General features: G+C 42.3%; 1 protein-coding gene and 1 non-coding gene across 5 annotated transcripts in view; one reads left to right on the forward strand and one right to left on the reverse strand.

Moving 5' to 3' along the window:
- STPG2 (sperm tail PG-rich repeat containing 2) overlaps positions 1 to 27,899 on the forward strand; it is a 419,016-nt gene that overhangs the window by 281,154 nt on the left and 109,963 nt on the right. The gene's annotated exons all lie outside the window — the stretch shown is intronic.
- LOC114815748 lies at positions 18,109 to 18,246 on the reverse strand. Its single transcript, XR_003763551.1, has one exon. It is a non-coding gene; the product is annotated as a small nucleolar RNA SNORA7 (small nucleolar RNA).

Below are 27,899 nucleotides of genomic sequence, written 5' to 3' on the forward strand. Positions count from 1 at the left end.
GACTGTGTCTGCCCACTCTGTTGTACTTTGTTCCCCTAAGCGCTTAGTACAGTGCTCTACAAATAGTACAATGTTTGATAAATCCCACTGATGATGACGTAGTGTGGTATGGTCTTGCAAAACATATTGAGAAATAAAATTTAGGTAAGCTTAGATGTCTGCCCTAGTTACTATTTTTAAAATGTTGAATTATCTCTTCATTTTAAAATTGATTTTTCTATTCACATGTCCATTCCCCTTTTACTGTGCTTTCCCAATAGCTTTGCACTGAGTAAGTGCTCAAGAAATGCCACTAATTGATTGACTGAATATATCTATTTTGCCGTTCTTAACTAAGCTATATTAACCCAGGGACTGTATCCTTCTGATTCTGCCCCCTTTTAGTCTTGAATCTTTCAAAGATCAATGATCCATGTAGAAGATCAATAATAATAATAATAATGTTGGTATTTGTTAAGTGCTTACTATGTGCCGAGCACTGTTCTAAGCGCTGGGGTAGACAAAGGGGAATCAGGTTGTCCCACGTGGGGCTCACAGTCTTAATCCCAATCCCCATTTTACAGATGAGGGAACTGAGGCACAGAGAAGTTAAGTGACTTGCCCACAGTCACACAGCCGACAAGTGGCAGAGCTGGGATTCGAACTCATGAGCCCTGACTCCAAAGCCCATGCTCTTTCCACTGAGCCACGCTGCTTCTCCAACAAAATTGAGGAGCAGCAAAACCTAGTAGAAAGAGCACAGAAATCAAAGGACCTGGGTTCTAATCCCATCTCTGCCACTTGCCTGCTGTGTGACTTTGGAAAGTCACTAAACTGCTCTGTGTCTCAGTTTCCTCACCTGGAAAATGGGAATTCAATGCCTGTTCCTCATCCCTACTTAGACTGTGAGCCCCATGGGGCTAGATTAATATCTACCGTAGTGGTTAGAACAGTGCTTGGCACATGGTAATTGCTTAACATATATAATGGTGATACTAATAATGATAATCATTATTATGAGTACCATTCTCCCATTAAATTCTAAGTTCCATGAGAACAGGGATTGTGTTTTCTACTTTTACAGATTTCCCCAAACACATAGTATGATTGCTCTGCACAGAGAAGGTGCTCAATAAATGTGATTAATATTGATACTGAGGAATTATGGAGAATGGCTTTCTTTTTTCTCATCATCATTATCAATTATAGGAAAGGATATTATAATCAAAATTATTTTCAAGCAATTTGAAAGTGTATTCATTCTTTCTGGGAATTCTCTAAATGATACAGTATTTTTTTTTCTTTGGCTGAACATTCCTGATGTCAGCCCAGTCCCCAGTTTCCCAGTGATAATATGGAGTTGATTTAATAAATTAGAAAGAAAGGCTTCCTTAGTACAGCAGTGAAGTGGCTAATCTGTGTACTCTCCTCAAAATCTGGACATTTCCTAAGCTGGTGTTGTCCAGGAATCCTCCATTTTTCTTGGCTGAATGATCCACAGAAAAGAGTACTTGAGTTACCACTTACACAGTTATGATATTAACTGAGATGAAATAGTAGAGGTTAGTAGATCAGTGAGAAGAGTTGTTCAGGGCATTTGCTCCTAAATGACAGTGTAGATATGAAAAAAAAACCAGGGAAAATCCTGCTTCCTAGGGTTAATGAATCTTTAGTAGGAAAGAGGAGTTTCTGTGATGGGAAGTGCCGTTAATAAGCAGTGTGGTCTAATGGATAGAGCACGAGCCTGGGAGTCGGAAGGACCTGGGTTTTAATTCTGGTTCCGCCACTTATCTGCTGGGTGAGCTGGGGCAAGTCACTTCACTCTTCTGTGCCTCAGTTCCTTCATCTGTAAAACGGGGATTAAGACTATGAGTCCCATGTGGGACTTGAACTGTGTCCAACCTGATTCACTGGCTTGATGGGTCAAAGCAGCGTGGCCTAGTGGAAAGAGTACAGGCCTAGGAGTCAGAGGATTTGGGTTCTAATCCTGGCTCTGTCATTTGCTGTATGACCTTGGGCAAGCCACTTCCCTTCTCTGTGCTTCAGTTTCCTCAACTGTAAATTGAGGATTCAATACCTGTTCTCCCTCCCTGATAGACCGTGAGATCCATGAAGGACAGAGACTGCATCCAACCTTCATTCATTCAATCGTATTTATTGAGCGCTTACTGTGTGCAGAGCACTGTACTAAGCACTTGGAAAGTACAATTCAGCAACAGAGACAATCCCTACCCAACAACGGGCTCACAACCTGATTATCTTGGATCTACCCCAGTATTTGGTACAGTGTTTGGCACATAGTAAACCCTTAACATGTAGCATTAGCATCTAAAGAAAGATTTTATTTTAGGGTTAACCTGAGGAAACTGCAGATCACCTCCATCTGTGGGAAATAGCTCAACCCTGTGATTAGGAGTTACTAATTCAAGGGAGAGAGAGTGCCACCAAATTAAGAGGGTTGAATGAAAACTTTGCAAATAATAATAATTAGACCAAATTATAGTCTTTCATCATAGTTGTTAACAAGGTAGACTTCAGCATTTCCCATTCTATACCTATTATTTTAAAAGCCACATTACCACCTTTTGAGATTGCAGAGACAAAGAAATGGGCTAACAAAATCTAGGAGCTCATAGCAAAGACTTCTAGCTTAAGTGAAATATTTTTCCTGGGTTCCTGAGGGCTATCAGCAGGAGTTGTACCAAGTAGTTTATAATTCTAAATCTAACCAATGGGGACTTTAATAGTTCTCTTTAGTGATTGATGTTTCTTAATGACTTCTCTTCCTTTCTACTTGCTGACATTGGCCGAGAAAGCGGAGATCATGCAATTGCTAACCGAAGTTGGATGTCGTATGTAAAATGCTTAGTAACGTTGTTTTTACGTAGGCTTTATTGTTCATGTTCAAGCTCTTTGGCGTGTGTTCTTTGTGATTCTAAGAATGTTTTGAGACGGAAAAGAAATCATCCATTATCTGAGCTGTATTTCTTTGGATCCACTACTGTCTTTCATTAGAGGACTCCATTTATCTTTTCCCCGTTCCATTATAAAGGGAGGGAGAGCAAAGTCACAGAAGAAATATTCTACTTCTCTCCCAGAACCTACCCTTGCACTGTCAAAAATGTCACAGGTTAATGGCATAGCTCAGCTCCATTTATCTTATTCTGACAGCCCACCCAACCTAGTACAAAATAACAGCACCATCCCAGACCAGGTAAATGCGGTTAGCCTTTATTCTCTTAATATGCTATGCGGCCCTTGGTTTGGAAATGACTTTCCTGGGAAACACTGGGAATCTAGCCTCATCTCCAGCCTTTGCCACTGAGAAAAAGGATTTCTTTTTGACTACCGTGAAAACCTAAAACGAAAATACGCCTTGAGAAATGAAAGAAAAGAACTGAGAGACCCAACTGGGTCTTGGCTATCCAGGACTTGGTGAAAAATGATGGTATATATTTTTAATTTTCAGGCTCTTATATTAGCTTAATTATTTATTAGAAGAGAGGAAGGCCAGTATGTGATGAAGTGCAGCCTAATTTCCACTTCATGACTAATACTGGGTCTAATAGATACTATAGAGGTCAGCTGGTAGATACATCTGGGTGCCTATAAGGGCTGTTCCTACTGTGGATGAGAATCTGAACAAGTTATGACACTTTAAAAAATCCCCAACCGCTTTTTCTGTCCTGAATTGGATATTGAGCAATATTTTGCTGCCTATTTCAAAGGAACAATCACATTAAAGCTGGGATTCTGCAATACTTATTCTCTCATATCTCGATGGTCCAGATTTAATAAGGTACATTTTGCACATCCAATGGAAAATCAATTGAAAAGCATCAGGTGATATTTTAAGGTTCGCTCTCAGAAGCAGTTGCCCAGATAATTATGTAGCTGTTATCTCCAGCGCCTCTCTCGGGTCTTGAGTAAATTAAGAACTTTGCCAGGGTTTCTGGGAGCGTCTCGTGATGGGCTTTGACATTCAGTAACTCCCATTCTCAGGTTTGGAGGTGTGACCAGGATTTATTTGTTTGTTAACGTATTCCTCACTTACAGGGCACTGCTGAACAGATGCTGTAGACATCTCATAAATTCTGGAGGTGGACATTATCCGCTGGTTTTGGGGAGGATAGGAAAAGCTAAAATGATTTATTCATTCAATCGTATTTATTGAGCGCTTACTGTGTGCAGAGCACTGTACTAAGCGCTTGGGAGAGTACGTTACAACAATAAACAGACACATTCCCTGCTCCATTGTTATATTGTACCCTCCCAAGTGCTTAGTACAGTGCTCTGCACATAGTAAGCACTCAATAAATAAATACGATTGATAAACTCTCGACATTGTAAAACGGGCGTCTCTACTACGATATTACATAGTTGTAGAATTTTCATTCACATTTTAATTATTGTTTGGATCATTTATGTTTTCCTACTTCATCCGATGGAATTTTTCAGCCTGTGTTTATTTTCCTGAAGGACAAATGTATGTTATTTCCTCACTATCAGAATGTTCAGATTGATGTTCAGGTAGGATGAGAGTCAGACAGACACAATTAGGGTGTAAATTCAAACATGAATAATCCAAACAGACCTGTGTGGTGGAAGCTTAGTTCCTATAATTAACCATGAAAGATGAGAAGAATGTAATATTAGACATAGCGGAGGAGTCAGTTTTTCAGCATATTTTAAAAGAATTTATGATGTTTTCCAAAAATGGAGCTCCTTCGTTTTTTTTTTCCCCCTGAATTGTAGCTAATAGTGTTTTTACATAATGGAAGTAGCTTTAGGTATGATCATGCAGCAGACAGGCATGGGGTAATAAGAACCACAATTATTTTCTTTCAACATTAATAGTAGCTCTGAGAGATGAATAAATCACACACAATAGACCTCTTGGCTTGTTACATTTGCTACAAGGATAGACATTGCTGTGGACTTCTGATGCAATATACAGCTTTCTGAAGCAACCACTGCCACTTCTGCAACAAGTTGAAATGTGTCACTGCTCAGTTTCTCAATTTGCCCAAATTCTTTGAATGTGTTTTGTCCAGCCATTGTACAATATTGGGCTTCAGTTCGTGGATCATTAGTGATGCATCCAACACCACCATTGGTGCTCTGCACACAGTGAGCACTCGATAAATTGAGCAATCGGTGAATTATTTTCCCCACTCCTTAAGAAACTCCAGTAGTTGCCCATCTTCTGGAAGATGGCATAGTGGATAGGGCCTGGGCCTGGGTATCAGAAGGTCTTGGTTTCTAATCCCGGCTCTGCCACTTGTCTGCCTTGTGACCTCGGGGAAGTCACTTCACTTCTCCGTGCCTCGGTTACCTCATCTGTAAAATGGGGATTGAGACTGTGAGCCCAATGTGGGACAGGGATGGTGTACAACCCAACTTGCCTATATGTATCCCAGTGTTTAGTTCAGTGCTTGGCATAAAGTAAGCGCTGAACAAATGTCATTATTACTATTCTTATTATCCACCTCTGCAGCAAACAAAAGCTCCTCACCGTTGGGTTTAAGGCACTCAATTATCTTGTCCCCTTCTACCTCCCCTCACTGTTCCCCTGCTGCATCACACTCCACTCCTCTAATGCCAACCTTCTCTCTGTAGCTCCATCTCGTCTATCTCTCCGCTGACCTCTCGCCCACAGGTTCTAGTCCCAGCTCAGACACTGTCTTGCTGAATGACTCTGGGCAAGTCACTTAACCTTTCTGAGTTTACCTTTAATCAGTGAAATCACAGAAAGCGCTCGATTGATTGATGATCTGCAGAACTGAGAGAAAAAACCTTCTTAGGTTATGTGGTACAAGGTCTGTGTTTGGTCCAATTATTTGAACCAATCTCCGGGTTTGACATACAGGAAGCACGAACCCATTGTTGGGTAAGGATTGTCTCTGTTGCTGAATTGTACTTTCCAAGTGCTTAGTACAGTGCTCTGCACACAGTAAGTGCTCAATAAATATGATCGAATGAATCGATGAACAAATTCCATATTGATAAGAGCAATATGTCTCTGGAATAATATTTTGCTAATACAATCTTAAAGTCATTTTGATCACAAATCTTCTTCTGGGTCCTAATCCCATCTCCGCCACATACCTGCTGTGTGACCTTGGATAAGTCACTTAACTCCTCTCTGCCTCCATATCCTCGTCTGGAAAAGTGCGGATTCACTACCTGCTCTCCCTCCTACTTAGATTGGGAGCTGTATGTGGGACCCGATTATTTTGTATCTATCCCAACGCTTAATACATTACTTGATAGGTTGGAAGCATTTAACACATCCCATAATTACTACTATTTTTTCCCGGCCCCTTCCCCTCCAAACGTGGACAGCGATCTGATGCAGGGTCATATGATGCCTCATTGATTCCATCTCACCCAGTAATCTACTAAAGCAGATTCTATCCCTCTTCACCTGGACTTCAACTCCTCTGTTACCAACAGTGTGCCATTTGTCTATCTCCTTCCCACAACACAGAGTTCAGCGACAACTCCTTATTTCTAGTGAGGAATTTGGGATCCTGTTGGAATTTTCATTGATTTATCTGATCATCATCATCGGTAGCATTTATTGAGCACTTACTGTGTGCAGAGCACAGTACTAATCACTTGGGAGAATACAATATGGTAGAATTGGTAGATATGCGTGGTTTAGTGGAAAGAGCCCAGGCTTGGGAGTCAGAGGTTGTGGGTTCTAATCCTGGCTCCGCCACTTGTTAGCCATGTGACTTTGGGCAAGTCACTTAGCTTCTCTGTGCCTCAGTTACCTCATTTGTAAATTGGGGATTAGGATGGTGAACCCCACGTGGGACGACCTGCTGACCGTTTATCTACCCCAGCACTTAGAACAGTGCTTGGCGTTTAGTAAGCGTTTAACAAATATCATTATTATTATTATTATTATTATTATATGTCTTCTTTCCCCAACAAGCTTATAATCTAAAGGATCAGATCATCATTTTTGCTGATAATGGAGCACCTCTCATGTGCAGAGCACTTTACTAAGCACTTAGAAAGGAAAAGACAAGGGAGTTTGCACTAATTATAATAATAGTCAAGATTGTGGCATTTGTTAATTGCTTACTATGTGCCAGGCTCTTTTCTAAGCACTGGGGTGGATCCAGCAATTCGGGTTGGACAGAGTCCCTGTCCCACTTGGGGCTCACAGTCTTAATCCCCATTTTACAACTGAGGTAACTGAGACTCAGAGAAGTGAAGGGAATTGCCCAATGTCACCACACAAGTAAATAGCTTCCCTGCCCACAGTGAGCTTAGATGATCAGATGTCAGTGCTTGCAGATTTTGCCAAGAGGACCAGAATTTCTTGTAGTACTGGTGCAGAGGTATTAGTGATAGTAATAGGAGGAGGAGGAGCAGGAAGAGGAGGAGAAGTATTTATTGAACACCCACTTATTATTGTATTTGTTAAACACTTGTTACATGTCCAACACTGTTGTAACTGCTGAGGTAGCAGCAAATTAATTCACAAGTATGAGAGGGAGATGTTAGAGATGTCCTTTCTTTGGGCACATGGTCTTTGCCTCACAGCTCTAAATTTCATTACTGAAAATGAGTTCTTAAATGAATTAATTCATTCATTCAATAGTATTTATTGATCGCTTACTATATGCAAAGCACTGTACTAAACACTTGAAATGTACAATTCGGCAACAGATAGAGACAATCCCTGCCCAATGACGGGCTCACAGCCTAAGGAATGGTAGCATTTTTCAACAGTAACAACTTCTGAAACAGACCCAACTTCAGACACAGTCTTTGCCCAACTGGGACTTCCACTTTAAGTAGGAGGGAGAACAGGCATCAAAGCCCCATTTTACAAATGAGGAAGCTGAGGCACAGAGCAGCTAAGAGACTTTCCTCAGGTCACACAGCAGGCAGCTGGCAGAATTAGAATGCAGGTCTCCTGACTCCCAGGCCCGAGCTCCTTCCACTTGACTACATTTACTACAATGCTGTCTACCAGGTGCCTAGGAAATAGAGAATCAGCCATTCGGTCCATCAATGAAATGTATTTTTTTTTTTTGAATGTTTACTATGTGCAGAGCGATGTACTAAAGCACTTGGGAGAGTCCGCTATAACAGAGTTGGTAGAATGAAGAAGTGACATGTTTCCTGTCTACAAGGAGCTTACAGTCTAATGGGGGAATCAAGCCTAAAAATATTTGCAGTTAGAGTAGTCAAAATTAATAATTGAATAAACCCATATACCTTAGTGTTGAGGACGGGTACAAACAAGTTGATAAGTGCTAGGACTGGCTAATGGTTTTATGGGGGAATCAAGCCTAAAAATATTTGCAGTTAGAGTAGTCAAAATTAATAATTGAATAAACCCATATACCTTAGTGTTGAGGACGGGTACAAACAAGTTGATAAGTGCTAGGACTGGCTAATGGTTTTATATGGCTTAGGATACTGGGAAATTAAATGGGGAAGTCTTTGGGATTTTAGGATCAATTAATCTATATTACTTTCATTCACTTGTATTTATTGAGCGCTTACTGTGTGCAGAGCACTGTACTAAGCACTTGGAAAGTACAATTCAGCAATAAAGGGAGACAATCCCTGACTACAGTAGGCTTACAGTCTAGACGTGGGGAGGCAGATATCAAACCGAGTAAACAGGCAGTAATATAAATAGAATAATAGAGATGCACATATATAAACAAATGCTTTTTACGAGATGTTCTTCCCCTTGACTCTATTTATTGCCATTTATTGCCATTGTTCTTGTCTGTCCGTCTCCCCTGATTAGACTGTAAGCCCGTCAAACGGCAGGGACTGTCTCTATCTGTTGCCAACTTGTTCATTCCAAGCGCTTAGTACAGTGCTCTGCACATAGTAAGCGCTCAATAGATACTATTGAATGAATGGGTGGGGACAGGAAGGTAAAGCAAAGGGAGCGAGTTGGGGCGATGGGGAGGGGAGGAGGAACTGAGGAAAAGGGGGGCTCAGGCTGGTACTTGTTAAGCGCTTATTATATGCCGAGCACTGATCTAGGCACTGGGGCAGAAACAAGTTATTCAGGTTGGACACAGCCTCCATCCCACACACTCTTAATCCCCATTTTACAGATGAGGTAACTGAGGCCCAGAGAAGAGAAGTGACTCGCCCAAGGTCACACAGCAGACAAGTGGCAGAGAGCTATGAATGCTCATGGGAGTTGTGGATGGTGAAATGGAGAGAAATCTAAGATGGGAAAAGGTGAGAGCAAACTACAGCTGGAATGTTGGTTCATGGAGGGGAATGAAGAGAGCAGGTGGGGCAATCCAGTGTGAAGAGAGCGGGTAAGTCAGATGGGGCAGGTTGAAGCCGATTGGAGAAGTTTGTGCCTATGCATATTTTAATTCAATTATACATTTTTTACTTATATATCAATTATTTGTTCACCTGTTTCATCCTGATATATTTCTACTGCTTCCTGCTTTTTTTGTTGTCTTTCTCCAGCTCTTACTATTTTGAAATAGTCCCACATTGAGACAGCATGGCCTAGTGGATAGAGTACGGGCACGTGAGTCAGAAGGATCTGGATTCTAATGCTGGCTCCACCACTTGTCTGCTGTGGGGACCTTGGGCAGGTCACTTAATTTCTCTGTGCCTCAGTTACCTCATCTGTAAAATGGTGATTAAGACTGCGAGTCCCATGTGGGTCAGGGACTGGTTCCAACTTGATTAGCTTGTATCTACCCCGGCGCTTAGAACAGTTCTTGACACAAAATAAGTGCTTAACAAATACCATCATTATTATTTAAAGAAGGCATTCCTGTATGTTTCAACTGTGACTTCATCTGTCCCTCGTGAAACTATCCTAAGGGCCTCTGGTGGAGAAAACACCTGTACGTGGGTAATATGATTTGTTAAAGGTCCATTGAGCTGGTCAGGATAATATGTTATAGTGAGATTGCATTGCAAATGTAATTTCTGGTGCAGTTGGATGGTGAACAGACTGGCCTTTTTTTCCTAGGCTAAAAGCAGTTCTTGATTTTTCAAAGTTTAGATGCGCAGAGACTTTATGATCTTAGACGTCTGTTCCAAGTTTTGCGAAATGTCACATGTCTTAGCATCATTTTCAATATCCAAAGCAGCTTCTCACCCGGAACCTCACTCGCACGTGTGTGAAAACCAGGCAAGAAAATTGCATTTGGATACAACTTGAGGCACCTTTTTTTTGTCTATTTTTGACAAGGAAGGTGTGCTAGCTGAACACCTGCTTCGCCCAGTAGAATTTGCAATTCCGATTAGACAAAAATAATATCATGAAAGCTGTTTTGCTTGGTTTCTGACTCTAAAGGAATTTTCTATGGCCTCCGCAGAAGGAGTAGGGAGCGTGCCAGAGAGAGAGAGAGAGAGAAGGCATTTTCCTTCCGGATTTTGTAGCTTGAACTACAGTGTCACATCTGCACCCTGGAAGAATAGGTGATCAGTGATCTCCTGAATACGATTCATCAGCAGACTTAAAGGGGAGGATTTCAGAAATGACGCCCTCGTCCTTTGCAGTTTCCTTCTTATAATTTTGTGTTAATCAGGAGCCTCTTCTCTGATGGGCAGAATTCTTAAATTAGAGTAGTTCTCAAGTCCTGGCAAAATAGGTCTGGTAAAATTGGGGGCTATTTTTACGCTTAATATTTTTCATCTGAGAGATCTTTTCCAAGAAATTGCAACTTCTAAAAGGTCAATTTTCATCCTAATGAAAAAATCACTGTAAAAGCATATCTACCAAATTCATTTTGTTTTTAGATTAAAAAATGAAATAATTCAAGAGTGTAACGCTTGTAACAACTCCTCGCGTGGCTCAGTGAAAAGAGCACGGGCTTTGGAGTCAGAGGTCATGGGTTCAAATCCCGGCTTGGCCATTTGTCAGCTGTGTGACTTTGGGCAAGTCACTTCACTTCTCGGTGCCTCAGTTACCTCATCTGTAAAATGGGGATTAAGACTGTGAGCCCCACGTGGGACAACCTGATTTCCTTGTGTCTACCCCAGCGCTTAGAACAGTGCTCGGCACATAGTAAGCGCTTAGCAAATACCAACATTATTATTATTATTATCTCTTGAGCAGTTATTTGCTTTAACAGGAGCCTTTTTTTATTTTTTAAGAACTTTTTTTCCCCCAATGACATTAGTTAAGCGCTTACTATGACCCAGGCACTCTACTATGCACTGGAGTAGATAAAAGCTAATCGGGTTGGACATAGTTCCTGTCCCAAATAGGGATCACAGTCGTAGTCTCTAATTTACAGATGAAGCTGCGGAGGCACAGAGACATGTAGTGAGTTGCTCAAGGCCACATGGCAGACAAGTGACGGAATCAGAATTAGAACCCAGGTCCTGCTGACTCCCAGGTCCATGCTCTTTCCACAAGAGCATGCTGCTTCTCTGAATTTTGAATGACCACCACTTTTTTGCCATCAATGATCAATATATCCTAAATACCAGCAGAACAGTAAATTAAAATGGTGTCCACTTCACAACTATTAGGATTGATAAAGAAGCCAGATCTTTCTCTGAGAGCAGATTCGTACATTTTAAAGGAAAATGGAGAGTGGAAGGGAGTGGAAATCAAGACACCCAGGTTATAGTCCTCACCCTACCACGTGGCTGCCGTGTGACCTTGGGAAAGTCGCTTCATTTTTCTGTCCGTCGGTTCTCTCAACTGTAATCTGAGGATAAAATGACTGGTTCCTACTCCCTTTTAGACCGTGAGCCATGTGTGGGACAGGGATTGTTCACTCTGATTATCTTGTATTAGCTCCAGGGCTTGGCACCTGTTTAATATAGATAATTATTATTATTCTCAGAGGACCTGATAAAGTAAACTTTTCAAGACACTTGAGTGTCCCTATTTTTGAGTGATTGCTCTGGGAAGCCAATAAAATAACTGGCAATTTTTGTCAATCTTTTTCATCACTGATCTTTTCAGTTTCTATGACAGTCATTTGGACTGAAAGTCATTTTCTAATGATGTCCATCAGCATCAGTGGTATATATTGAGAACTTACTGTGTGCAAAGCGCTGTACTAAGAGTTTGGGAGAGTATCAGGCAACAGAATTGTTAGACACGTTCCCTGCCCACAGTGAGTTTACAGTCTACAAGTTCCAATCTCTAAATTCCTCAGTTATTATTATTATCGATTCACCAGGAAGAGTGAATCTGATCTTCCCAATATTTACCCCTCTCAACTCTAATCTAATTAACGCTGCGCTGCTGAGTGCAGTATACAATTGTGACTCCTTTAGACACTCGTGCTTAATCGATGTTTGGTTCCAAATTAGGAAAGCGGTGTGGCCTACTGGATAGAGCAGGGGCCTGGGAGTCAGAAGGTCTTGGGTTCTAATCCCTGCACCATCCCTTGTCTGCTATTTGACCTTGGTCAAGTCACTTTACTTCTCTGTGCCTCAGTTACCTCATCTGTAAAATGGGGATTGAGACAGCCCCATGTGGGACAGGGACTGTATCCAACCCAATTTGCTTGTATCCACCCCAGCACTTGGTAAAGTGCTTGGCACTTAGTAAGCGCTTAACAAATACTGTGCTTATTAATACCAACTCTATTGCATTGTACTCTCCCAAGCATTTAACGCATTGCTCTGCACTCAGAAAATGCTCATTAAATACCACTGACAGATTGGTTGTTAGGTGCAGAAGTGTTGAAATGGGGAATATAAGGTGGTGAGATTAAAAATCGACTAGGGAAGGCCTCCTTGAGTAGATGTGATTTCAAAAGAGCTGTGATAGGGAGAATATTCATCTGTCAGAGTGAAAGGGGAGGGATTTCCAGGGAAGAGGAAGCATGTTCACTAGGGGTCGGGGGGTAGAGGCGGTGAGAACAAGTTCCAGTAAGTAGGACGGCTTGAGAGGAACAAAGAGTGTGAGCAAGAGTATCGTGGGAAAAGAGAGTGGGTAGGTAGGAGAAGAGCCTCATGGATTTCTATCAGCCTGTCCAGATTTATGGGGGAGGGGGGCAGTTATTTGAACTCATTCTTTCTAGGTTACATTTCTATTTTCCTCTTAATGGCTCATTATCCCCTATTATGCCTATCCTGTAATAATACTTTCCAAAATCTCACAGGTCTCAATAAATTTCACCGTATTTGATTGTAAGATTAGATTAAATTGAAGATCCATGAGGGTAGTGATTATATCTACTCCTGTTTTGGTTCCCTATACAGTCGATTGATTGATCGACTGATAGCTGATTTTCAAAGGTTAGTTGTGATCTCATTCGGAGTGACTGTGACTTCTTTGTGGTCGAATGAACATTTTTTTTCGCTTTTCTTGTTCAGTGACTTGAATGGACTAAATTGTTCAGGCATTTTGTACTCTATTGCTTCTCACAATAGGTTTACTGGGGTATTAGCGTTGCTTAGGTAATAATGAAAAGTAATGAAAAATTAACAGTTGGAGAAATATATTCAGTCTGGTGAAGAATATAATTGAGTTCCCAATGAAAACCCATATGCTCCTAAATTTAAAAGTTCCTGACAGCAGTTCAGTCGTTCTTGAAATATTTGACTCTCTTAGCCTAGATTTCTTTGTACTGCATTAAAATAAATTAGAAAAATCCTCCCTTGGGTGGAGAATCTGGGAAAATCTCAAAGTCTTTGCCTTCTAATAAGACCGCTTCCCTTTGAGCATTCACTAGAGTTTAATAAAACATTTGGAGAGCCATTTGCTTCTATTCTGGCTGATTCCTCTAACGGCGCTTGCAATTCAAATTGTCTCCCGATGCTACAACTGTCTCAGCTTTCGGTCGGATGATTTGCGAAATGAGACGGCGGTTTCTCGCTAAGTCATAGGGCTGTAATGTCCCTCCTAGACGCAGCCGCTAAGATTTTATCCAGTGCGGTGGCAACCAGATTCAAAGGTATCTGGCTCAAAGTCGTAATTCGTCAGTGCCAAATCAGATGAAAGGTCAGATGAAAAGTCAGTCAGTTGAAAGGCCATCCAGGTGTGATGTAATCACAGAGACCGGTGTTTTCACAACTTTTTGCATGAGGTTGATGTCCGCTGTAATCGTTTCCTTTTGGGTGACAGCGAATCAGGGAGGGGAAGGGCTTCGGGATTCTGGTACGATGCCTAGGAATGGATTGAACCGCTAATGGCTGCCTTCTGTAGTGAACAGGATAAAAGTTGTGGTATTCGTTAAGCGCTTTCTATGCGCCAAATGCTGAACTAAGTGTTGAGGTAGATAGATACAAGTTAATAGTGTCAGACCTGGTCCCTGTCAAACATGAGGCTCACAATCCAGTTGAGTACGAGACTATGTATCTAATCTCCACTTTACAGATGAGAAAACCGGGGCCCAGAGAAGTTAAGGGTCTGGCCTAAAGTTACACAGCAGGCAAATGTCTGTCTCCCTCTCTCGACTGTAAGCTCATCATGGGCAGGGAATGTGTCGGCTTATTGTTATATTGTACTCTCCCAAGTGTTTAGTATGGTGTTCTGCACACAGTAAGCGCTCGATTAATATGATTGACCGACTGACAAAATGGCAGAGCCAGGATTAAAACCCAGATCCTCTGACTCCCAACTCTGAGGTCTGTCCACAAGGTCGTGCTGGCTCGGGACTGTTCTGTCCTAGGGTCTCTGCATAGCGTCCCACTTTGGGTAGACAATATTAGTTTATAAACAGTTCCAACCTTCCCATTTCTCAGAGAGAAGGGAAGAAAGGCTTATGCCCCATCTCCTCTCAGGTGGGTTGGATAAATCAATCAATGGTATTTATTGAGCACTTACTCTGTGCAGAGCACTGTACTAAGTGCCTGGGTGAGTACAACAGAACACGGTTGGTAGACATATTCCCTGTCCACAGTGATGGATGAAGCTTGGCACCCAATGAGATCGGAAGGATGGGTGAAGCTGGCTTTCCCTCAGGTAAACTGGAAGCTCCCCAAGGAGAGGGACCATATCTTCCGACTATGCTATTTACTGATCACCTACTAGGTGTTCAGAGTTGGGGTAGATCCAAAATAATCAGATCAGGTACAGTTGCAGGTGGGGCTTACAGTCTTCTTAAAGCAAATATTTCTTCCCCAATTTAGAAATACAGAAAGAGAGGCATAGAGAAGGCAAGTGACTTGCCCAAGGTCACCCAGCAAGCCAGTGGCAGAGTTGGAATTAAGACTCGAATCCCCTAACTCATGCTTAAAAAAAAGCCCATGCTTTTTTCACTAGGTCACACTGCCTCCGATTTCTATTTAAGGTGTCTTCTAGAGAAGCAGTGTGGCTCAGTGGTAAGACCCCGGGCTCGGGAGTCAGAGGTCATGGGTTCGAATCCCGGCTCTGCCACTTGGCAACTGTGTGACTGTGGGCAAGTCACTTAACTTCTCTGTGCCTCAATTACCTCATCTGTAAAATGGGGATTAACTGTGAGCCTCACATGGGATGACCTGATTACCCTGTATCTACCCCAGTGCTTAGAACAGTGCTCTGCACATAGTAAGCACTTAACAAATACCAACATTATTATTACTTAATAATAAGAAGAATGATGATGATGGTATTTAAGTGCTTACTTTGTGCCAAGCACTGTTCTAAGATCTGGGGTAGGTACAAGATAATCGGGTTGGACACAGTCCCTGTCCCACATAGGACTCACAGTCTTAATTACCATTTTACAGATGAGGTAACTGGGGCACAGAGAAGTGAAGTTACTTGCCCAAGGTCACACAGCAGACAAGTGGCAGAGCCGGTATTAGAACCCATGACCTTCTGACTCCCAGGCCTGTGCTCAATCCACTAGGCCATACTTCCCTTTGGGGAGTGTGTCTCTGAACTCTGATATATTGTACTCTCCCAAACGCTTAGTCCAGTGCTCTGCACACAGTAAGCACTCAGTAAATACCACTGATTGATTAATTGATGAATTGCTACCACTGCTTAGCATAATAGTCTGTACATAGTGAGTGCCTGTTGAAAATAATGATGAGGAGGAGGATGAGAATGATGGTAATCCAGTAGCATACAGCCATTAAATCTCCAGACCCATCAGCTACGGAAGGAAGTTTGCCGACTTCATTGGAAGAGTTACATAACTTGGGGAAATTTGAACAAAAGCCACTAAGCCTTCAGTGGAAGCGAAAAAAGCTGATTCATCTAGTGTTTGCTTACAATATCAGACTGCCTGCTGTTTAGAATCATTTCACTATTTTTTAAAACCAACTTCTCCCTTGCGAAATGAACTTTCTTAATAACAAGTGCAATTGTTTTCATTTATTAGTAGCATCTTAAATGGCTTTTTCTCTAAGGCTCCCAAAACACTTGAAAAATGCTATTTTTTTTTTAAGTGTAAGCTCTCTCTTCTTTTATTATTTATATTTTCCCGAAGAAATGGCAGTTTCATGTGAGTCTTTCTGGCAGAAAAGGACACACACATCATACGAAGCTTTGATCAGCCCTAAAGCACTTCTGTACATTGCCATAACTTATTTATTTATTTAGTTAATGTCTCCCTCCCTCTCTGGACTGTGAGCTCCTTGTGGGCAGTTAATGTGCCTTCCAACTCTGTTGTATTGGACTCTCACAAGTGCTTAGTGCAATGTTCTGCATGCAGTAAGCGCTCAGTGTATCATCGATTGATTAATGGGCCATATAAAAGAGAGGCAGAGGACATTTTTGAGCACTCGAGAGTTTCACTGATCCTATAACACTTCCTCTCCTACCCTGATTTTGGTTTCCAATTTATATGTTATCAGCATCCACTTCACCCAGTGCACCTATAAGGGCATGAATCAAACGCAGTATACCAAGCATTTTAATAAGGGAATCAGAATATGACTGTCTCATTAGAAGGAATGATTAACCCCAGGGCTTAGAACAGTGCTTGACACAGAGTAAGCACTTAAATAACATTAAAGGAAAGGGTGGATTTATGCTGGATTCCCCCTAGATCAGCACCGTCCGTGTAGCATCATAGGCTTCGAGACTATCTCATCCATACTGTGATTTCATACTCTTCCAAGTGCTGAGTATAATGATCTGGACACAGTAAGCACTCAATAAATACCACTGATTAATTGATTAGTTATACTCTTGACACACAGTGGGCACTCAATTGATACCTTCTTTTATTTTTTTTTTATGGTATTTAAGTGCTATGTGCCAGGCACTGTATTGAACACTGGGACATTTATAAGCTAATGACAGTCCGTGTCCCACAGGGGAATCACAGTCTTGATTCCCATTCTACAAATGGCATAACCAAGGCACAGAGAAGTGAAGTTAAGGAAAATAGTGGCTTTTGTTAAGTGCTACCTATCTGCCAACTGCTGGGATAGATGCAAGATATTCAACTCAGATACAGTCCCTTTCCCACAGTCTACAGAGAAGGAAGAAGAGGCAGTCAATCCCCATTTTACAGAAGAGGAAACTAAGGCCCAGAGAAGGTAAGTGACTTGGCCAAGGTCATGCAGCAGACAAGTGGCAGAGTCAGGATTAAACCTCAGATCTCCTAACGCTCAGAAGGTAAAGGGAAGGTGCTCACTGACAGACAGTGACTCTCCCCACCTTCAAAGCCTTATTGCAGGCACTTCTCCTCCAAGGGGCCTTCCCTGACTAAGCCCCTCCTTTCCTCCTCTCCCATTTCCTTTTGTGCCACCTTTGTACTTGCATTCAATCCCTTTATTCACCCCTCCCTCAGTCTCAAACGCTAGTGTACATATCTGTAATTTATTCACTTATTTATATTGATGTCCGTCTCCCAATCTAGACTTTGAGCTTGTTCTTGGCAGGGAACATGTCTACCAACTCCGTTATATTGTACTCTCCCAAGGACTTGTTGTACTCCCCACACAGCGAGTGCTGAATAAATATGATTGATCGATTTTCAGTAGACCTCCCTGCTTCTCTACAAGTGAAGGCCAGTGGGGTATTTGCCATCTTGTCTTATACCTTCAGGTCGTCTCTGACCCGTAGTAACTCCATGGACACATCTCTCCCAGAATGTCCTGCTCTCTATCTGCAACTGTTTGGGATGTGGATCCATAGAGTTTTCTTAGTAAAAATCCAGACCGGTTTACCATTGCCTTCTTCCTTACAGTCAACTTAAGTCTCCGGCCTTGATTCTCTCCCATGCCGCTGTTGCCCAGCACAGGGGAGTTTTGACTTGTAGCCGATGGCCTTCCACTCGCTAGCCACTGGCCAAGCTAGGAATGGAATGGACCGGCCTCTGCTTGACTCTCCCTTTCATAGCCGAGACTGGTAGAGGACTGGAAACTCTCCAGGTGCCATCCTGAGAGGAGCCATTGAATTTTAGCTAGGAAAAAAATCGTATGAAGAGAACGAAGTTTTGAAGGGTCAGCCCCTGATTGTTTTCTGAATGAGTAAATCAATAGGCGGCCTAGTCAATTATAATAAATCTCTAGTGTCTCAAAACCTGTCTGTCAACAGTTAATCCGTGGTTGAGAAGCAGTGTGACTTATTGGATAGAACACAGGCCTGGCAGTCAGAAGGACCTGGGTTCTAATCCCGGCTCCACCACTTGTCTGCTGTATGATCGCAGGCATGTCCCTTCACATCTCTGTGCCTCAGTTACTTTATCTGTAAAATGGAGATTAAAGCTATTAGCGCCATATAGAACCTGGACTGTTTCCAACCTGATTATTTTGTACCTACCCCAGCATTAAGTACAGTGCCTGGTATCCAGTAAGCACTTGACAAATACCATAAGACAAAGCCCACGACAGTCTTTCGTGGTCACGGGATAGAGAAGGGATTACCGGTCCACCCTGATTTTTCCGGTCACACTGTTCCACCAATCACAGGCAGGTGATTCATCTTTGAAGCTGAAGGATGCCAAGATAAAGCCACAGTTAGACCGTTCTGGGTATCCATGCCAACCGTGAGGAGGAGTGTGTCCTCCCCGGGGCTTAGGTAAACAACTCTCTGCCAAGGGGATATAACCAGAGGCTTCCCCAGGGGGGAAATAGCTATTTCCATCCTAGATCCAGAAGCCTGACTGGGAATATGATAGTTTAGAAAGAATCTCTGAGCGTCGATAAGACCTTGCAGCGATTTCCTTGCAAAACATAAAGGGGCAGAAGTTAGCACATTGTATCCTCCAAACGGTATCGACCTCAGCACCGGCGATGCCTTTGAAAAACCGCAAATTAAACAGTCAGCCCCTGTGGCCAACTGGAATCCAAGACGAATGGAGAAGAAACGAATCAGTGTGACCCAATGGGAATGGACAAAACCAAACAGGAAAATCCAAGCTGCTTCAGAGGCTCTAGGAGAGACTTACGAGCTGTGAAAGGGAACCTGTAAGCAGAGTTTACCTGATCTGAACAGCCAGGTCGTTCTCAAAATTTGTCAGTCATTGGTATTTATTGCGCGCTTATTGTGGAAAGAACACTATAGTAAGAGGTTCGGAGAGTACAGGACAATTGATTTGATAGACATAATTACTGCCTGGTGCCTGTCTTGTGTTTTCCCTAAAGACTAAGCTCAGTGTGGTCAGGGAATTTGTTATATTGTTGTGTTTATCTTTTACTCTCCCAAGTGCTTAGTGCTCTGCACACAGTGAGCTCTCAGTAAATACGATCGATTGATTAATGTAATGACGACTATGAGCTGCATCTTGATTAAATAAGGAAGGTTGGAAAGGTGTGGAAAGGTGCCACTTCTCTATTTCTCCCAACAAGTCCATCAGTCGATGGTATTAGAAAAGTATCTCGGCATCTAGAACAGTGTCCGGCACAAGGTAAGCACTTAACAAAGGCCATAATTATTATTATTACTATGTGCGGAGCACTGAAATGAAACAGTCGGGAAAGTACAATATAACAGAGTTGGTAAAAAACGATCCTAGCCCACAAAAGAGCAACTTGGTTCATATTTTTCAGACCTTTTTGCCACCACACCCACCAAATAGGGAGTTATGGTTAGGAGATAATTTGGGATTATGTGGAAAAATGGATGTTGGAAAGCACTCTGGATTATGATCTCATATTTCAAATATTTCACTTTTTATGTGATCCAGTTGTTTGTTTCCAGTAATTTTGTTGTATCATACTCTTCCAAGTACTTAGTACAGTGCTCTGCACATAGCAAGTGCTCAATAAATAGCAATAATTGATTGATTGTTTAAAAAAATGCTCAACACCATAGTATGTTTATTTCTACAGAGGAAAATTCACCATTATATTTTATTTTAAGAATAGGAACATCTTAAGAAGAGCAGGTATTTCTTTTCGATGCAGTAATTCAGAAAGTTAAGTATTAAATGTAAGAGCACCACGGTCTAGAGGAAAACACCCAGAACTGGGAGTCAGGAGATCTAGATTTTAATCCCAGCTCTTCAACTTGCCTTCTGTATGACTTTGGTCAATCACCTAATTCTCTATGTCTCAATCAATCAATTGTATTTATTGAGCGGTTCCTGTGCGCAGAGCTCTGCACCAAACACTTGGGAGAGGACGATATAACAGAGTTGGTTGACACATTCCTTGCCTACAGGGAGTTTACAGTCTAGGAGACTCACATGTAGAGAGAGGATTAAATAGCGTGGCTCAGTGGAAAGAGCCCGGGTTTGGGAGTCAGAAGTCATGGGTTCGAATCCCAGATCCGCCACTTGTCAGCTGTGTGATTGTGGGCAAGTCACTTAACTTCTCTGTGCCTCAGTTACCTCATCTGCAAAACGGGGATTGAGACTGTGAGCCCAACATGTGACGGACTGTGTCCAACCCAATTTGCTTGTATCCACCCCAGTGCTTAGTACAGTGCCTGGCACATAGAAAGTGCCAAATACCATAATTATTATTATTATTTTTACTATTTAGCATTGATCCCTGGTAGACCCCACTATTTAAACTTTCCCATCCTATTTACCCCTGTCTTTTTCTTCCTGCATTGGCCAGTTTTGATTCATGAGAGAATATTACCACCAATTTCATGGTCCAGCCAATCCCAGTCAGCTAATCAATTGTATTTACTGAGCACTTACACCGTGCCAAGTATCATACTAAGAGCTTGGAAGAGTGCAGTATAAGAGAGTTGGTAGACATGTTCCCTACCCACAAATAATAATAATAATGGTATTTATTAAGCACTTACTATGTGCCAGGAACAGTACTAAGCACTGGGGTGGATATAACTGAATTGGGTTGTGCCTACGGTCTAGAAGGGGAGATTGACATTAATTGTATGTACATAAATTACAGATATGTACATAAGTACTGTGGGGCTGAGAAAGGGGTGAATAAAAGGAGCAAATCCAAGGGGAAGGGTGATGCAGAAGGGTGTGGGAGAAGAGATAATGAGGGCTTTAGTCAGGGAAGGCCTCCTGAAGGAGATGTGTCTTCAGTAAGACTTTGAAGATGGGGAGAATCATTGTCCGTTGGATTAGAGGAGGGAGGGCGTTCCAGGCCAGAGGCAGGAGGCAGGCCAGGGGTCGGCAGCGAGATCGAGAGGCGGTAGGTAGGTTGTCATTACTATTTTTTGTTTGAAAAGCTTATGGAAAAGAATTCCATCAATGCAGGTTTATTTTCTTTTTGGGCTTGTACTTTTGACAATAGTTTACAGGCAAATGGATGGGTTTTGTTTTTTGGTTGTGGTTTTGTGTTATTTTTGGGATTTTCTTTTTCCAGTAGGTTTCTTGGCATTATTTTTGATAGCCATTACGATCCTTGCATTTTGAAGGAAAGATGAAAATGGCACCATATGTCAAACTGTTGCTCTAGAAGCGTGTCTTTTCCAAAATGAAGAGTAGAATGAGTTAAAGGCTCTTTAAGCTAAGTAAATTGTCACGCGAGGTAGCTAAGGAATAGACAGCTTGACTATCGAATCTCCCAATTGTCTCATCCACAAATAATGATTTTTATATCTGGGGGTTGTGCTACCTTGTGATTTAAGATCTAGCCTTTGCGAAGTTTGACGGGTTTGTTATTCCAGAAATAAAACCAGTCGGAGGATGATTCAAACGTGTTTTACATTTTATTAGGTGGTTCTTTCAAGAGCTTCCATAAAACAAAGTGATCAGAGGAGTCGCTGCTTCAAAGTTGACCTATATTTATGTTTTCTTTTCCCATCCCAGCCACTGTACCTACTTTACATTGCTAGCACAACCCTACATACTGCCAAAGAATATCCACTTAGAGGATTTGCAAAAGGTTGTACAGCCCAAAGAGGACAGAATATGGCATGCTAAGTGCTTATTGGTTGGATTTTTATTCGGTGAAGGTTACAGGTTAAGTGCAGAAATACAATAAACACAACCAACGTCGAATTGAGCTGTGATTGGTACAAATCTAAATCACATTCCTTTTTGCAATAAAGGTCATTTCAGTACTCTCCACTTGAACTTGGTTAGGTTACTGACAGTCAACAATGTCAAAAGCAGAAATAAGATGTGATATTTCAATGCATGACATTGGAGTTCACGAACGGTCCGTGCAAGATTCAATAGATGCAAGATTCAATAGACTAGTTAAATACTATATTCTGAGTAACAGCGGTCTTCTGGAGAGAGAGGTTTTTCAGTCCTTTGCAATCAGTCACTGCTGAAAGATCAGGAGTGATTAAGTGATTTATTGCAGGAAAATTCCAAATCTTAGCATTTCAAAGTTCAAGAAAATCTCCAACCTCACTGAATCTGCAAGTAAAGTTTCTGGTTTATTTTATGAGAAGCAGGGTAGCCCAGTGATAAAAATCATGGACCTGGAATATGAGTAATAATAATTATAGTATGTGCTTGGCACTTATGTGCCAGGCACTGTACTAAGCACTGGGGTGGTTACAAGCAAATTGGGTTGGACCCAGCCCCCGTCCCACATGGGGCTCACAGTCTTAATCCCCATTTTACAGGTGAAGTAACTGAGGCTCAGAGAAGTGAGGTGACTTAGCCAAGGTGACAGAGCAGACAAGCAGCAGAGCCAGGATTAGAACCCATGACCTTCTGTCTTCCAGGCCCGAGCTCTATCCCCTACGCCATGGTGAGTTCTAATCCTAGCTCTGCTACTTACTGCTGTGGGACCTTGGGCAAGTCACTCAACTTTTCTGGGCCTCAGTTTCCAAATCTGTAAAATAGGGATTAAATGCCTGTCTCCCTACCTTTTCGACTGTGAACTTCATGTGGGACAGCACTAGGTATGATCTGATTGCATTGTATCAATCCTAGTGCTTAGTACAGTGCTTGGCAAAAAGTAAGTGCTTCACAAATTGTAAACTCTTTGCCAGCGGGGAATGTGTCTGCTTATGGTTATATTGCACTCTCCCAAGCACTCTCTGAACTCAGAAAGCGCTCAATAAATACGAATGAATGAATGAACAAATACTATTATGATGATGATGATGACTGCTAATTTGGAATGGTCTAACCCCTTTTTTTTTTTTCCAAATTTCCAATTTTGTGTTTGGTAAAGCGGAATGTTTGAAAAGAATATTCATTCATTCAGTAGTATTTATTGAGTGCTTACTATATGCAGGGCACTGTACTAAGCACTTGGATTGTACAATATGTTGGAGTGGGGTGGGTAGAAAAGGGGAACAGGCCTCAGAGGAATATTTTGTTCATAAGCCCATTTGCACGCCCAGCTTGCTGCTCTCAGACCTGCCACTCAGCACATAAGTGTTTACCACTACTAATTATAATGATCAATAATGATATTTGTTAAGGGCTTAGTTTGTGCCAGGGGCTGGAGGAGATACAGTACAATCAGATACAATTCCTGTTGTTCACGGGGCTCACAGGCTAAGAGGGAAGAACAGGTGATCTATTCCCATTTTGCAGAAGAAGAAACTGAGGCACAGAACTGTTAAGTCACTGAGCTGGGACAAAAATGCAGATTTTCTGACTTCCAGACCTGTGGTCTTTCTTCTAGACCATGCTCCTTCTCGCTGCTTCTCCTATCACTAGTACGTACTCTTCTGATCCAAACAATCGAACCTTAAAACGAGCCTAGTTCACTGGGTTTTTCATCCTCCTCTTCTTTCTCCTCATCATTATCAGTGGTATTTATTGAGCACTGACTGGGTGTGCTGTACTTAGCACTTGGGAGAGCACAATACAACAGAGTTATTGGACATATTCTCTATCCACAGTGAGCTTACAGTTTAGCTGGGGAGACAGACGTTAGTATCAATAATTTTTAATATATAATTTAGCTCCTCTGGGCAAGAGCTTTGGATGAGAAAGCCCCAGAACCCCCTGAAACCTGGGGTTGGGCTGACTCCAATCAATCGATCGATCGATTGTATTGATTGAGCGCTTACTGTGTGCAGAGCATTGTATTAATTCTTGGGAGAAGACAAAATATCACATTCCCTGCCCACAGCGAGCTTTCATTCATTCATTCAAAAGTATTTATTGAGGACTTATGTGCAGAGCACTGTACCAGGCTCTTGGGAGAGTACTCTATAACAGTAAGCAGACATTTCCTGCCCACAACGAGCTTACAGTCTAGAGGGGGAGACGGACAATAAGATAAATAATTTACATATAGGTATGTAAGCGCTGTGGGGCTGGGAGGGCAGATGAATAAAGGGAGCGAGTCAGGTTGACACAGAAGGGAGTGGGAGGAAAGGAAAGAAGGGGCTTAGTCAGAGAAGGCCTTTTGGAGGAGATGTGCCTTCAGTAAGGCTTTGAAGATGGGGGAGAGTACAGTCTAGAGTAAAACTAGAGCAGGGGGGAGAAAGAGGAATTAGAGATGAAGATGGCTGGCACTTGTCTGCCCGGCAAATCCTATCTGTTTTCTCAAATTTGAATCCAGTTCTGTGATTTCCTTAAAACCAGTGGACTTCCTAGGAGCTGAGGAGAGAAGAGCCTTCCCCTTTCCCAGCTTTCTCCATGGGGACAGATGGCAGTTGTATTAAGCTGTTGGGAAGGTAGGTCAGAGTTGATGATCTTTTTTGGCATTTTCCAGGTGTAAATCTAAATTAGTGAGTTTAAATCATTGTTTGAATTTACCTTCTTGTATCCCTTTCGGTTGGGTCAAAAATGAAAATATTATTTGTTATTTATGTGTTTAATCAGAGTGTTGTAGCTCTTCAAAGAACTATCCTCTTTCACATTCTGGCCAGATTCCACATTTCTTATTCTTTTTGAATGCCCTGTTTTGTGTCAGGCTTTTTTTTTAAGGTATTTGTTAAGAACTTACTATGTGCCAGGCACTGTACTAAGCACTGGGGTAGATACAACCTAATCAGGTTAGACACAGTCCATGTCCCACATAGGGCTCACAGTCTTAATGCCCATTTTAAGAAGAAGCAGCGTGGCTCAGTGGAAAGAGCACGGGCTTTGGAGTCAGGGCTCATGAGTTCGAATCCCAGCTCTGCCACTTGTCGGCTGTGTGACTGTGGGCAAGTCACTTAACTTCTCTGTGCCTCAGTTCCCTCATCTGTAAAATGGGGATTAAGACTGTGAGCCCCACGTGGGACAACCTGATTCCCCTGTGTCTACCCCAGCGCTTAGAACAGTGCTCGGCACATAGTAAGCGCTTAATAAATACCAACATTATTATTATTATCATTTTATAGATAAGGGAGCACTGAGGCACAGAGGAAGTTAAGTGACTTGCCCAAGGTCACCCAACGGGCAAGTAGTGGAGCCGGAATTAGAACCCAGGTCCTTCTGACTCCCAGCCTTTGCCCTGTCCACTAGGCCATGCTGCTTCTCCATGCTTTTTTAAGGCTTCTCCTGTTAAGTATTTCATCAAGGTGACACATCCCAAGCGGCCAGCCCTGTTTTGGGGGGCAGCTATTTTTCAGAACCCCAGCCCGAGCCTTGCCTTACCCCTCTATCACAGTGTTCATCAGGCTCCCCGTGAGCCACAGAGGAAGGGAACGAAACCCCATGCCCCGATCCCTCTAGTCTGTAAGCCCATTGTAAAGGCAGGGATTCTGTTTACTGTTATATTGTGCTCTCCCGAGTACTTAGTACAGTGATCCACACACAGTAATCTCTCAGTAAATGCGACTGAATGAATCCTTCTCCTCGCTCCACCGTGGACGGCCCCGATCATTCCCTCCGGTTCTATGGCATCCTGATGGATTGCCGGCTGAAAATGTCTTTTTTCCCTTTGCCCTTTTCCTCGTCCTTTTGCTCATCAGTTTTGTTCTTTCGTCCCTGATGTGCTGCGATGCTAATACAAAGTAGAAAATATCAGGTCTTGGTAATCAGTCTATCCACCTCAGCGGTTATTATCTAGTGCCTATAACCAGTATTCCCATAAAGGGGATCTGTGTCCCTTATATTCACATTTTTACGGCCGAGAAGCTGCTCTCTTTTTTCCTACGGTAGGGTTGATTTTGAGATGCGGATCTGTTGAGTTTTCCGTCAGTCACTTGTCCTTCTGCTGACAGCCCTTCACTCTGGCAGATCTTTACTAGTCAAGAAGAAGAGACACTTCTCACTCTCTGTTGTGGTTCAGGGGAGCAAACTGTTCTTCTATTTTGTTGGGTTTTTTTAATGGTATTTGCTAGTCTCACCATGTGCCAAACACTGTTCTCAGCACTGGGATAGATACAAGGTAATCAGGTTGGACACAGTCCATGTCCCTCATGGGGCTCCCAAGATTAATCACCATACCACAGATGAGGTCACTGAGGTACAGAGACTGTAAGTGACTTGCCCAAAGTCACACAGCCGACAAATGGGGGTGCTGAGATTAGGACCCAGGTCCTTCCGACTCCCAGGCCTGTGCTCTATCCAATAGGCCCTGCTGCTTCTTTCAGGAGAGCAAATTGCTCTTCTGGTGTCGTGTTCACTGGTGATATTCAAATCGGAGCTTCATCAGCAAGACAAATGAATCGCCACAGATTTTTGGAGTTCAAAATATTCTCTTTTCTTTAATCTAAAGTCCCAGAACTGGGAGGCCCTTAGGAGGCCATCAGACCCCTACTCCTGCCTCCAAATGCAAGACTTAGGCTTGGTTTGTAAAACTCCTGGGCAGAGATCATGTCTACTTGATTCAGTGCACTCTCCCAAGTGTTTAGCACAGTGTTTTGTGCACAGTGAGTGCACAGTGAATACAATTGATTGATTGAACGAACGTCCAACACTATTTAGAATCCCCCTCATGTGGGTCTGTGTTCTGAAATACAAACTTAATCCCATCCCTCTGCCTTCCCAAGGTGTATATTCTCCTAGTGGGGGTCATTCCGGTGGAAGTAATGTCTCTTATCAGATGACTTGAGGCCCTGGCTTTCTACAAAATCCATTCACCGTCAAATAAATTAGCAGCTTTTCCTGGGCTATTACTTTCTCCTCCATTCTCCAGGGATCTAAGACTAAATCGTAATGAGCCAAACTTACCCTTGCATTGTGGCTGTCGGGTCTGAAATTTGACTGAAAGAGTTGGTCTTCATTCTCTAAAAGAATTCCCCATAATGAAAGCCTGTCTAACCCTAGACTACAAACGATTCCGTATGGTATAGTTATTTGCGCTTTTCTATTCTCTTAATTAAGGGGTTCCTATCTTCAGGTGAATTATAGCTGCATTCACTGTCCTCAGTAATTCACTGTTTCAAAATAGTTTCTTCAATTTTCCCAATTCCTCTGGGGAAGGAGAATAAATTATCATGATTGGAGAAGCAGAGTGGCCAATGGGAAGAACATGGGCCTATGAGTCAGATGACCTGGATTCTAATTCCGGCTCCACCACTTACATGCTGTGTGGCTTTAAGGAAAATCACTTAGTTTCTCTGTGCTGCAGTTCCCTCATCTACAGAATGGAGGTTCAATACCTGTACTCTTTCCTTCTTTGAATGTGAGCGCCCTTGGAGGACCTGATTATCATCTGTGGGGGCGGGAATGCGTCTCTTTATTGTGATATTGTATTCTCCCAAGCGTTTAGTGTAGTGCTCTGCATACAGTAAGCTCTCATTAAACATGATTGAATAAATTAAACTGTATCTACCCCAGCACAGCATTTTGCACACAGTGCTTTACACATACCAA

Source organism: Ornithorhynchus anatinus, chromosome 12, assembly GCF_004115215.2.
Source record: "Ornithorhynchus anatinus isolate Pmale09 chromosome 12, mOrnAna1.pri.v4, whole genome shotgun sequence".
In the NCBI taxonomy this organism is placed as follows: Eukaryota; Metazoa; Chordata; class Mammalia; order Monotremata; family Ornithorhynchidae; genus Ornithorhynchus; species Ornithorhynchus anatinus.